The sequence below is a fragment of the Aotus nancymaae genome, unplaced genomic scaffold (genome assembly GCF_030222135.1).
Source record: "Aotus nancymaae isolate 86718 unplaced genomic scaffold, 86718_ANA_hifiasm-v0.15.2.pri h1tg000012l, whole genome shotgun sequence".
Classification (NCBI taxonomy): Eukaryota; Metazoa; Chordata; class Mammalia; order Primates; family Aotidae; genus Aotus; species Aotus nancymaae.
The window spans coordinates 25,909,918-25,922,646 of NW_026988423.1; the positions used below are offsets into that span (position 1 = coordinate 25,909,918).

Here is a 12,729-nt window from a genome sequence, read left to right on the forward strand (position 1 = left end):
TTGTTGCTATAAAGTTGTGACATTCCTTTTTTTTTTTGCTGGCAACTCAATCTTTATTGACAATTTCATTTTTGGGGTAACCAGTGCTAAGAGGTGGAAGGTGAGGTCACATTTATGTGTGTCAGGGACCCCAAAGCACCCCCTCAGGAGAGAATAAATCCAATTAAGAACTTACATGGTGGTGGGGATGGGAAGAAGAAGGGATACAGTATGTACAGAGGCTTAAGGGGATGCTGGAGGGCCTTCAGCAACAGGGCAACAGGGCATGGAGGTGCTGAAGAGGAAGTCCGGCAGAATCAGCCATTGATTCAGACTCCCTCAGCCTTGGCCAGAGGGTAGATCTCAATGGCTTCCACCAGGGGCAGCGCCTCCATGGCAGTCTCCATCACGGCCAGGCCAACAGCAGCCTCTGCCTCTGCCAGCTGCTGCCTCACAGCTGCCTGATGCTACTGCTGATGGGTCTTGCGGTCCTTCCAGAGGTTGGGGAAGGAGCAGTAGCTCTTGCCAAAGTCAGGGCAGGAGTAGGGTGGGGAGATGGCAAAAGCCTTGCCTCACACTTCATAGGCAAAGGGCCGCTCACCTGTGTGCCGGAGCGGTGGTCGAAACGCTTTGCCACAGTCTGGACACGGGTACGGCCGCTCACCTGTGTGGATGCACCGGTGCACCTGCAGTAACGTCTCTGTGCTGAACAGCTGCTTGCACTCGCTGCAATCTAGACCCCGGCGGCGGGCAGGGGCCGCAGGGGATGCCGTAGCAGTGCCTCCAAGGGCTGCTGGAGGGGCAACTGGGGCACGAGTGGCCCATGGGGCTCGAGGGGCAGGGGGCTCCTTAGCCGGGACCTCTCCAGGCCCAGCAGCCGCATGGGCGCCTCGCGTGCCTGCAGCAGAGCAGCTGAGCCCACTTTCTTGCCACAGGTGTCACACTCAAAGCGCCGTGGGGTCTGGGCAGCAGCAGCTGCTCAGCGGTGCTCCCGGAGCCGCAGTGAGGAGGGGAAGGCAGCCCCCCAGGATGGGCAGCGGTGGGGCTGGCGCCCGGCATGGACCACGAGCTGGTGCACCTCCAGCAGCTGGCGCAGTAAGAAGGACCGGGGGCACTCGCGACACTTACAGGGGTATTCACCTGTGTGATGGTAGCGGTGCATGAGCAGGCGGTAAAGGCGGTGAAAACGCACCCCACATTCCTGGTAGCGGTAGGGGAGGTGCTGGGCATGCACCAAGCAGTGCTGCCTCACGTGGAGCTTTGCGAGAAAGCCTTGCCACAGTCCCCACGCCGGCAGGGCCGCTCTCCTGTGTGTGTGAGCCGGTGGCAGGCCAGGTTGGCAAGCGAGTTGAAGGGCTTGGAGCAGTCAGGGCAAGGGAAGGGCTGCTCCCCTGTGTGCATACGTGAAACTTCTTAAACATCTTGCCACAAATGCTGCATTTATGGTGCCGCTCCAGCCGGTGCACAAAACGATGGTGTCAGGTCAGCGGCAAGGCCTTTCATTATTTATTTATTTATTTATTTATTTATTTATTTTTAAAGATGGGGTTTCACCATGATGGCCAGGCTGGTCTTGAACTCTTGACCTCAGGTGATCCACCCACCTCAGCCTCCCAAAGTGCTAGGATTATAGGTGTGAGCCACCGTGCCCAGCCTGGCCTTTTAATACATATAGGATCGGTAGTTAAATTTCCTATTTAACTCCTGATATTGATGATTTGTGTTTGCTCCTTTTTTTTATTAGTCTGAGATAAAATTAATTTTACTTATTTATTTATTTCTTTAGAGACAGGATCTCACTCTGTCATCCAGGCTGGAGTACAGCGATTTGGCCACAGCTCATTACAGCCTTAACCTCCTGGGCTCAAACAATCCTCCTGCCTCAGCCTCCCAAGTAGCTGGGACTAGAGGCATCTGCCACCACACCCAGCTATTTTTATTTTTTATTGTTTTTTTGTAGAGGCAAGGTCTCACTATATTGCCAGGGTTGGTCTTAAGCTCCAGGACTCAAGCAGTTCTCCCACCTCAGCCTCCCAAAGTGCTAGAATTACAGGCATAAGCCACAGTGCCAAGCCCAATTTTATTGATCTTTTAAAAAACCAACTGCTATAGGCTGAATGTGTCACACAAAATTCGTATGTTAAAACTTAATTGCCAATGTGATAGTATTAAGAGGTGGTACATTTGGGAAGTGATTAGATCATGAGGGCTCTGCCTTTGTAAGTGGGATTAATATCCTTATAAAAAGAAGCTACTGAGAGCTTCCTCTCCCTGTTTCCTGGTCCTTCCACCATGTGAAGACACAGCATTCATTCCCCAAACCCCATCCCCAGGGGATACAGCTTTCAAGGTGCCATCTTAGAAGTAGATACTGGGCCCTTGCCAGACGCCCAACCTGCTGGTGCCTTGATCTTGGACTACCCAGCCTTTAGCACTGTGAAAAATAAATTTCTGTTGTTTATAAATAACTCAGTCTCAGCTATTTTTTTTTTTAGCAGCACAAGCAGACTAAGACACCAACTTAGCCTTGTTGGTGGCCTTGTTGATTTTTCTCCATTGCTTGTCTTCAATTTCATTAATTTTTCTTTTTCTTTTTTTTTTTTTTTTTGAGACAGAGTTTCAGTCTGTCCCCCAGGGCTGGAATGCAGTGGCATGATCTTGGCTCAGTGAAACCTCCACCTCCCGGATTCAAGCAATTCTCCCACTTCAGTTTCCTGAGTAGCTGGGACTACAGGCACACACCACCACACCCAGCTAATTTTTATATTTTTAGTAAAGACAGGTTTTCACCATGTTGACCAGGCTGGTCTCAAACTCGTGATCTCAGGTGATCCATTCACCTCGGCCTTTAAAGTGCTGGGATTACAGGCATGACCCACTGTGCCTGGCCTCAATTTTATTAATTTCTGCTCCTGTATCTTTCTTTCTACCTATTGTGAATTTAAGTTGCCCTTTTTTCCCCTAGATCATTTCCTATGAGGACTGCTGTAGCTGTATCCCACAAATTTTGTTATGTTTTCATTATTATTAGTTCAAAGCATTTTTTATTTCTGATGGGATTTCTTCTTTGACTAGTGGTATGGTGGGCTTGAATTGTTACCTTATCTGAGCCAGAGCTCTGTTTCCCATAATTACTTTCATGTGTCGTTGCAGGTTAGCATGGCTACCATGGGATGGGGGTACACAGGCTACACGAGCATGAGATTTAGAAGGTGGAAGTGGAGCAGTAGCCATTTTTATATGCTTGGGAAGATGGAGCAGTCCACACAAACACTATTGCAATGGGCTCACATGTTGTCACTTCATTGGCCTGAGCAGCAGCTTCAGCTCCTTTCTGATTCTCCTTAAGCTTCTCCAAAATCCAGGCCTGCTGTGTGTTTAATTTCATGATGAAGGGCTCCAACCTGTGATGCAGGACAATGCCACCTCAAACTTGAGGCTTGGAGATGGTGAAAGAAAGACAAAAGGGCCAGTCTACCATCATGAGTTGTCCTGCTGAACCTTCCAAGTTTGTCCTTGCCTCCCCCACCTCACATTCATCTTTCCTTCCTGACATCCTACTCTGCAGACTTCAGATGCCAACACCAGACACAGGAACAGTCATCTCACATAGACCATATAAGTAGCCTTCACAGTTGCCTATGGTCAAATCCCTGCTTCACTGATGGAACACTGATAAAGAATTTGGCACCGAAAGTGGTTCCAGAGATCAGAATCTTAAGAGTGTGCTCTTTCAATTGGTCTTGTGTTATCTGCAATTAGTTCTCTTATATAATCAGATTTTAAGTTAATGATCTTGTTTGCAATGGTAAAGGGGGTATTGGAAGTCCATGATGTGCACGAAAACAGTGAACAGTTATTAAATGATCACCTATAGATACCTGTAATCAAGTGCCAATAGAAGGCAAGGCTTGAGAAGAACAAGAATTTGCTGCATAGACTGTTTTAGTGGAAATAAGGTGTATGGTAAGTTTGGTTGATTGCTTTTAAGTGTCCCAAGGAACTTGGGCAAAGAAAATGATGAGCTCATGACTAAATTCCCAGTTAGGTTCCTATTAAGGAACTCCAAAGTTTCTACAACTGCCCTATAATAAACTCTTGTCTCCTATAGTTGTAATGCTAAGATTTCTGAAAGCCACCTCAAAGTTTAATTCTGCAGGCAGAAAATTGAGCCTCCCAAACTTACTGAGTTTTGTGTGTTAAAATTATGTCAATGATTGGGAAGGAGTGAGACTCCGAAAATGAGCTAGGGATATGCAGGGAAATTTCTATAAAACTGGGGATCTTGAACCTATAAATTCTGTTATGCCTTCTTTGTCAAGAGAAAATTATGTAGTAGGCAAGGTGTACTGGGGAGCACTGTTTAATAGAAATATGGCGTAAAATTAACACGGGTTCAGATACTGGTTTTGGACTTATGTTTAAGGATTAAGCAGTTCCAATATTATAAATAGCTGCCATTATTGAATACCTGTTTCTTATAATGCATTCTGCAGAGGCCTTTACATACATTGTTTCATTTAATCTTCCCCCCAAAAACTTATGGGCAAATTCTTTACATTACAGATGAATACACATGAGACTAGAAAGGTTAAGGTAATTTGCCCCAAATTACAGAACAAGTATATGGCAAAATCAGAATTTGAACTCAGGTCTCAAACTCAAGTCTGCTTCATTTCATAGCCTGTGATTATGCACTAAGATACATTGCTATAATGTAAAGATGAACTGAAATAACATTTGCAAAGTGGTGGTTGCCATTGTTATTATTCATTCTAACTGTGCTAACTAAAGCCCTTTTAATACTTTATTTTACTTCCCTCAGGTGATGAAGATCGTCAACATCTGTTCAACTCTCAGTACTCTAAACCTCCTTCTCTAGGTTAAAGCTGTGTGATTCATTCATAGGTAGCGGTGAATAACAAACATCTTAACTCTTCTTCAAGAACATTTTATGGACTCACAAAAGGTTAGACCTATCTAGGACATCAAGGATCATGAGTTCAACCATTTACTTGCAGAGGAAGAAACAAGTTCAAAGAGAAAAGGTGAATTGCTCATATGAATAGGCTGAAATAATAACTCTGTTGAGAAGGTTAAGAGAAGGACAAAACACTAAAGCAGGTGTTCACATTCCTCCTAAAGGAACTGTGCTAATGATATCATGCAGAGAAACTCCAATTGTAAACTTTGTTGCAGTGCTGGAGTTGTAAAAAGTAATCGCCCTTGATGAGTGTGAAATCACTTACTGGATAGTTATGGACAATCTTTGCAAAATTCCATTGTTCTAAGTACCATCCTACAGGAAATTAAGGAATCTGTTTATCAGACTTCTGAGTGAGGAGCTAGCATGGGAAGTTCCCACTCCCTTAGGGGTGCCAAGCTTCTAGCTACTTGAGTAACAATTTAAAATTGGATTTTTTTTTGATAGGAAAAGACCTCTGTAAGGGCCCAAACTTAGAATTTAGTTAGGACTAAGAATGAGGACTTAAGGTGGCATGGAAGTGTTTTCTCTCCTCCTCTTCCGGTTTTCCTCTTTCTCAGTAATTCAGTCCTAAAGCCATCAGGTTGGGTCAGGCAAGTAAGATGTCCGCATTGGTGATGGCCAAGTGGGGGACCCCAGCAGGCTGAGGAAGGCTTTGTGCTTCGTGTGCTGTTTAGTGTATACATATTACATTTCAAGATAAGTACCAGTCTAAAATATAGATCTAATTGACCTTTAAAAATAATGAAGGAAGAACTCATGGGGTGCCATTTCAGATAAGGTAGGCTAGGAAGCCCTTTCTAAAAAGCTCACATCTGACCAGAGACTTGAATGAAGAGTTAGAGCAGGTCACACGGGCATCTGAGAGAAGAGCATTCAGGGCAGATCTTTCTCTGGTATGTCTGAGAAGGAACAGGGGGCTGCCTCATAGGAACTGGAGAGTTGAATGGAGGAAGATTATAACGAGGACAAAGGTGAGAAAGGTAAGGAGGCCAGAAGGGACAAGATGTGTTCAGATGTCCTGGGACATAGAAGAGTGAGCAGCGGGGCTGTGAGTGAGGGAGAAAGAATGCAAGGTGTAAAATTTGAAGACAGCGCTGCAAGGTTGGGTCAATCTTGGAAGCAGAGAAATCTTCTGATCTATGTCTTACTGGCAGTCAGAGTGCCTGGTCTTGGTGGTCACTGTGTAACTGTGGACAGCTAACATACCTCTTCCAGTCTTTGTACCCCACGTGTCAAAGGAAAGTCCAAATTCTCTGTCTCCTCCTTTTCTCAGAAAATGGCATTTCCTATTAGACATTAACTATTTGAATGAATAATTATTGATAACTCTGTAAGACACTGTTATTAAAGTTATAGTCACTTTTAAAGGCTAGATGAAAAGTAAGTATAGATTCTTGGGGAATATTCACTGTGATGGACTCTGAAATTGCATTCTTTCCAGCGGGCTTTCCCTCCCCTGTTCTGTTTTGTCGTTTTTCCTGGCTGAGGCTGAGCAGTTTCTAGGATCAGACTGTAGGTGGAGCAGTTATGCTTTTCACCCGTGTTGCAGCAATAAAAGCAGAAGCATCCGCATTTCATGTCTAGACAGACGACGTGCATGGAATCATAAAATCTTCAGACTGGAGGGATCCAGAAAGGTCATCTACTCCCTCCCTTGTCTTTAGAAAATTGTGCTCCTAAACCAGCCTTGTGGTGATGCATCCTCCCTGCCATGTTCCTTTTAACTGTGTTTAAAGCTCCACCATTCCATTCCTAGCTGTTTATTTTAGGCTTAACAACAACGAAACACAAAGTAACAGACTTCAAATATAATCAAACATGTGTGCGTGCACACATCCCTTCTCCGTGGGACAAAATGCCACTCTTGGCACTGCAGGTTCTGGGCAGTTGTTTACATTCTGATACTTTAGTAAATGTTACCTTTGGATTCTCATGAAACATTCTGTTTGTCTTAGGTTAAGATTTCCTTGTATTTTACGTCCTGATACAGAGGAGGAAAAACACCAGGTAAATATCTTTACAAAAAGGCAGGATTAAACGTCAATAGGGCAAGATTTAGAAAGATGCAACTTCTCCATAGGCCCCCAGGAAGACCCATGCCCCATGACTTATGTCTCATCCAGAAGGATGTATATGGAAAGATTTTTCTCTAGTACATGAAACTGGTTGCCCTGGAAGGTTTTCTATGAAGTTATTGTCTTCATATCTAATCCTTTTTTTCCAATTTGGAATCACAGTTTGTCTGTTTGTTTTCCTTTGGAAAAAACTAGAAATAAGAACTAATGAGGCCACATTTAGGGTTTAATAAATATTTTTTAGATGTTTAAAGGACAATGTTGGCCAGGTGTGGTGGCTCCCGTCTATAATCCCAGCACTTTGAGAGATCGAGGTGGGTGGATCACTCGAGGTCAGGCGTTTGAGACCAGCCTGGCCAACATGGTGAAACCTTGTCTCTACTAAAAATACAAAAATTACCTGGGTGTGGTGGTGCATGCCTGTAATCCCAGCTACTTGGGAGGTGGAGGTGAGTCGAGACTGCACCACTGCACTCCAGCCTGGGGAAAGAGTGAGGCTCCATCTCAAAAAAACAAAACAAAGCAAAACAAAAAAAGGATAAGTTTGTGATTATCTATTAATCATAATCTCAAAGCAGGGTTTAGAGTATATGTACAAACTACTCAGCTGGTCTGAAGATAAAACAGTCAAGAGTTGTTTGAATCAGATGTCAGACACCTTTTCAATCAAACTCACGTTGTGTCCTACAGCAGGAGGTCAACACAGCTGCCTGGATGTTGCAGCCTTTTCCTCCACAATTTTATAGAAGAGCCCACTTGTTATGAATGAACAGGCTGGTTTGGAAGCAGCAGTTGGTTAGCAAATGGGAGAATACCCAAGGGCCACCTTCCTGAAGGGATATGAAAATGCTCAAAACATGAATGCTCAGATAATGTTAATTATCATTTAGCTAAATTATTTCAACAAATAATTTTGATTACCTGTGTATATCAGGTGTTGTACTAGAAGGTAGGATAAAGCAGTAAACAGTTAAGAAGGACTATCAATAAAATATACTGGAAATTTTGATAGGAAATCTATGGAAGTGCTATGAGATAGTAAGTTAGCAGGAGATAACATAGCCTAGGGAAAATTCTCCCCAAAGGATGCAACACTTAATCAGAGGTCTGAAGGTGACAGGCAGGAAGGCCAGTGAAAGAGGATTCTGGGTAGAAATACTTGGTTGAAGAAAGGTTAAGAGTGGGAAGAATATGGAACCGTCAAGACACTGAAGGAGGTCCAGCATGGCTGGAATGTAGAATTCTAGAAGACTGGAGAGGAAGGTGAGGCCAGATCCTGGAAAGCTTTGTTGTTCCTGTAAAGAGAGTTGGTTTTATCTTAGGAGCAATAGAAAGACACTGAAGAGGATATTCTGTGAGGTGATGGAATCAGGCTTGTAGATGAGAAATATCATGCTGACAGTTGTGTGAATGGATGGGTGCCAGGAGAATACAGATTTGGGAGTGAGCAGGTATAGATGTGAACAAAGTCATGAAAATATGACCCAGAGAGTGTGTGTTCAGTGAGAAAAGGGACAAAGATGGAATCCTAAGGAATATGTAAAAGTCAAGAAGAATAGCAAGTAATAACGAAACCAAGAAGGAGCCAGAGAAATGAGACTAACCCAGAGAAGTTTGCTTTGCAGGAACCAAGAGGGGGAGACTGCTTCCAAAAGAAGGAAACTTTTCAGTGGTGACAAACGTCACCAAGAAGCCAAGGAAACTAAGGACTGAGGAGCATCTAATGCATTTAACACAGGGAGGCGATGGGTAAACTTGATAAAACCAGCTTCAGTAGAGTGGTGGCAGCAGAAGCCAGACTACAGCAAATAAATACAATGACTGGTTGGGAGGGATGGAGACGGCTCTTCTGGAAGCACAGTTCCAAAGGTGGGGAGAGATAGAGTCAGTAGAGGATGATAGGGGATTGGGTGTTACATAAATACGAGAAATTTGGAGGATATTTAAGTGCAATTTGGAGGATATTTAAGGACATGGCAAGTTGAGTGGGAGGATGGAGGAAGTCCCAGATGAAGGTTATCAAGAAGGCTGGAGGGGCTGTGATTCAGAGCACACGCGTAAAGCAGTGGCTTTGGCTGGGAAGAGGGATGGGCTTCTGCATTTCTGTGCATTTCTGAGTTCAGTGGCAATGGTCTGAGAGTGTTCCTATTTGGCGACTCTCATTCTCTCTGTGAGGGTAAAAGGTACCAGGGACTATGTTTTTCTACATACCAATTGCAAAAGTTTAAAATCCTTATCAAAGAGGAAGTTTTTAAAAAAAGTACTCATAAAATCGGGAGAGGGATAGAGAATTCCCAAAATGTATTTTAAAAAAACAAATTTAGGCAAAAGTAATTGATAGCCAAGACACTTATAAAAGTAGATACTCACCATGCATTCTGCCTGCAGCAATTGATGGTGGGCACACTAGCGACATGAATTCAAACAAAAACTGTAGCTCTTACTCTAATAAACATTTATGATCAAGTCTAATGGTTAGGTGAATGAAAACAATTCACCTTCCATATCCAGATTTAATGTTTTTGAGCTGAGCAGTTGAATGAATACATAACCACTAATTGCAGTAGGATTATATGAAAATCAGGTAGTTTAATAAACTCTATAGATCTGAACAATAGTTAATACAATAACCTGAACTTAATTAGATGCTCAGATTAAATGCTGGCAATAAGCAAATGCTTTCTTTGATGTCCACTTTAAGTATATACTAAATATCACAGCATAGTCCGGTAAGAATAGACACAAATAGAGTCGATGTTTGAAGAAATGAGACAGAATAAATAAATCATACTCATATTCATGCCACCCTGGCAGTGGGTGGGCACAGGGAAGCTTATTTCCTTGTTTTAACCTCATTATGTGGAATCCAATGCTTCGAACTATAAAGAGTTAATCCTCCTTACCAAAACCATCTGTTTTGTAATGTTTTTGACAGGAGGGAGCACTTATCCTCTAGAAAAGGACCTATAGAGCATTAGGAGGGCTCCTCGGCAGCAGGAACCAATGTTCTCTTTGTTATAACTCAACCCACAATTTTCTGTCTTTCCAACAGAGAGAGAAGAATGGGAATGTGCTACCTAGGATTCTACAGAAAAATCTCCCAAGTAATCATTCCAATGCTCCTTCCAATCAGGGCTCCTTACGTGTCTTCTCTGCAACATTTTCTTCTTAGTACTCTTCCTCTATAGCAAAGTTAGGAGTTAACTTGAAACCCACAGGTGTGTGAGGGTACAGAAGCTCCTCTATTCTACTGGTTTTCTTTAAATAGTATTCAATTTTGTGTATTTGTTTATTTCCACATTTGTTTATTTTAAACTGGCCTGTTGAGGTATAATTGATGTACAAAAAACTGAACATGACAATTTGATGAATTTGGACAAATGCATATGCCATGAAACCATCACAACCGTCAAGGTAATAGACATATTCATCACCTCCAAAAGTTTCTTTGTGTTTCCGTTTTGCTTTTGTTCTTTTGGTGTAATTCTAAATGAACTACAGCAACTTCAGATTTGGTGCAGCAGTCTCAGAAGCTGTACTCACATGAGTTCTATTCCTGGGACTGTCAGAAACCGACTCTAGCCCTGTGTCCCTTCATCATATTGAAGTAAGTTGTTCACAGCATCAGGGAGGAAACAAACATCTACTCTCTTCATGAAGATCACCAACCTGGTTCCTCAGGAATTGTGGGAACCTTGACTCTCATGCCAATATTGGCTGTCCTGGGACCTGCAATATCTTGACTAGTCCCATCACCTTTCCTGGCTGTATTTTAGGCCAAGATGCAAAGGCTATATAGCCAATATTGGATTTTGGTGGAAGGGTCAGCAGTGACCACACAAGGAAGCCACACTCCTGCACTTCCTTCCTCCTTCATTCTCTTGTGAAAATCCCACTAACTACATTCTTCTTTCTGACAGGCTTTTTAAAAATCATCCTTTCCTGCTTCTGTTATCTCATTCTCCCCCTGCTTTTTTTTTTTGAGACAAGATTTTGCTCTGTCACCCAGGCTGGAGTACAGTGGTACAATCACAGCTAACTGCAGCCTTGACCTCCCAGGCTCTAGTGACCCTCCCTCCTCAGCCTCCTGAGTAACTGGGACCACAGGTGCAGGCCACCATGCCTGGCTAGCCTCATTCTTCTTGACCTTCATGTATTAATTACTCAGAAATGTCAGGCTTGTTCTTCTTGGTGCATATTAGGGATGTTTTGTGTGTGTGTTGATGATGTATTCCAAACAAAGATACGTGCCTGTGTAGCTGTCTACTTCTTTCCTAGATGCCCATTCCTGTCTCTGTGTAGTGCAGCCTCAGATGATGCCATTCTCAGTTGGACTGTTTATTGTAATAAGGATTAGGCATGTGAGTTTTGGCATTGGACGGATTTGGCCTTGGATCCTGCCTCTTGCCACTAGCTAAGTTTGAAAACTTGGTCCTCATTTCCATCATTAGTAAAATGAGAATGTAATGTCAAGTAATAATGTAATGCTCTCAGTCCAGTTGTTAGTGAGAGTCTGAGATTTGACCTTTACCCATGACAGTTTTATAGGAAGGAGACCATGCTTTTTTTGCCCTGTGCTGGGTAAGATACTGCCCTCATAGATACTAATAGCCCAAGGTGAAAGGCATTTTCATTTCTCTTTTAAATGGCAAAAGGAACCATGTTCCCAACTACCCAAATGGGATGAGCCTTAAATCAAACTGTATTTACTAGAGTGAATATATTTTTACAATCTTATTCCTAAACTTCAATATCCTAAGGTCAGATGCCACCCATCTTCAGTTAAATCAGTTGCATGAGTCTTCTTTGTAGATAGATCTAAACACAGCTAAGAAAGGCCTAGTGCTCTAAGCATTTGTATTTTCCGTAAGAGTGTCATGAATCAAAAGGAAATGCTGAACATTCAGTTCACACTTCTCATTTAACCAGTATTCATTAAGCTTCAATTAAGACTAAGTTGACAGCCGCTGTGCTAGATGCTGGGACTGTTGTGAGAGATGAGATGGGCCTAGGCTCTGCCCTCATGGAGCTTAGAGTCAAGCAGAGAGAACCCATTCACAAGAAAATGAACAAATCACATAAACGGATGTGGGCCATGAAACGAACTGCACACTGCAAGCCAGAAGAGTGATGAGGGGACCTGCTGCAGATAGTGTGGTCAGGAAAGGCCTTGCTTAAGGGGAATTTTAACCCAGAACCTAGAGGATAAGAAGCTGAGGGAAGAGGGAGGGAGACAGTGCTGCCTGGAGGGGAAACTATGGCTGAGAGGGTTTCAGGTGGAAAGACCTGAGCGCTGAATGAATACTAGAGGAACAGAGCTACCGGAGCTTGTGGGGAGCGGGAGAGGAACCTCCTAAGAAACAAGATCCTCTTTCTCCTATTGCCTCCTCGAGTATTTCAATAATCCATTCAAAAATGCTCTTAGAAAGCACCCACCTACACGTTTAACAATTTAGAAATTAGTAGGTTATTAAAGCAAATTGGGAGTTTCAACAGAGCGTAGCAGGTTAGGAAGGACATTTCAGGTTTGGTAGCCTAAATTGGCACCTGGAACTGCACTAATTCTTTTCCAAATGCCCATCACCACCTTTTAGTGTAGAAGACCGCCACACCACAGATCCCTTTGTGTTAGGAATCATCTGGACGCTCAGCAGCTAGAGGCACCTTTAATACACAGCAGGTTTTCTC

The 12,729-nt window shown here is 43.2% G+C and overlaps 1 pseudogene; it reads right to left on the reverse strand.

Moving 5' to 3' along the window:
* Positions 1-296: 296 nt before the first annotated feature.
* Positions 297-3,213, reverse strand: LOC105729678 (zinc finger protein 574-like; annotated as a pseudogene).
* Between the last annotated feature and the right edge of the window lie 9,516 nt (positions 3,214-12,729).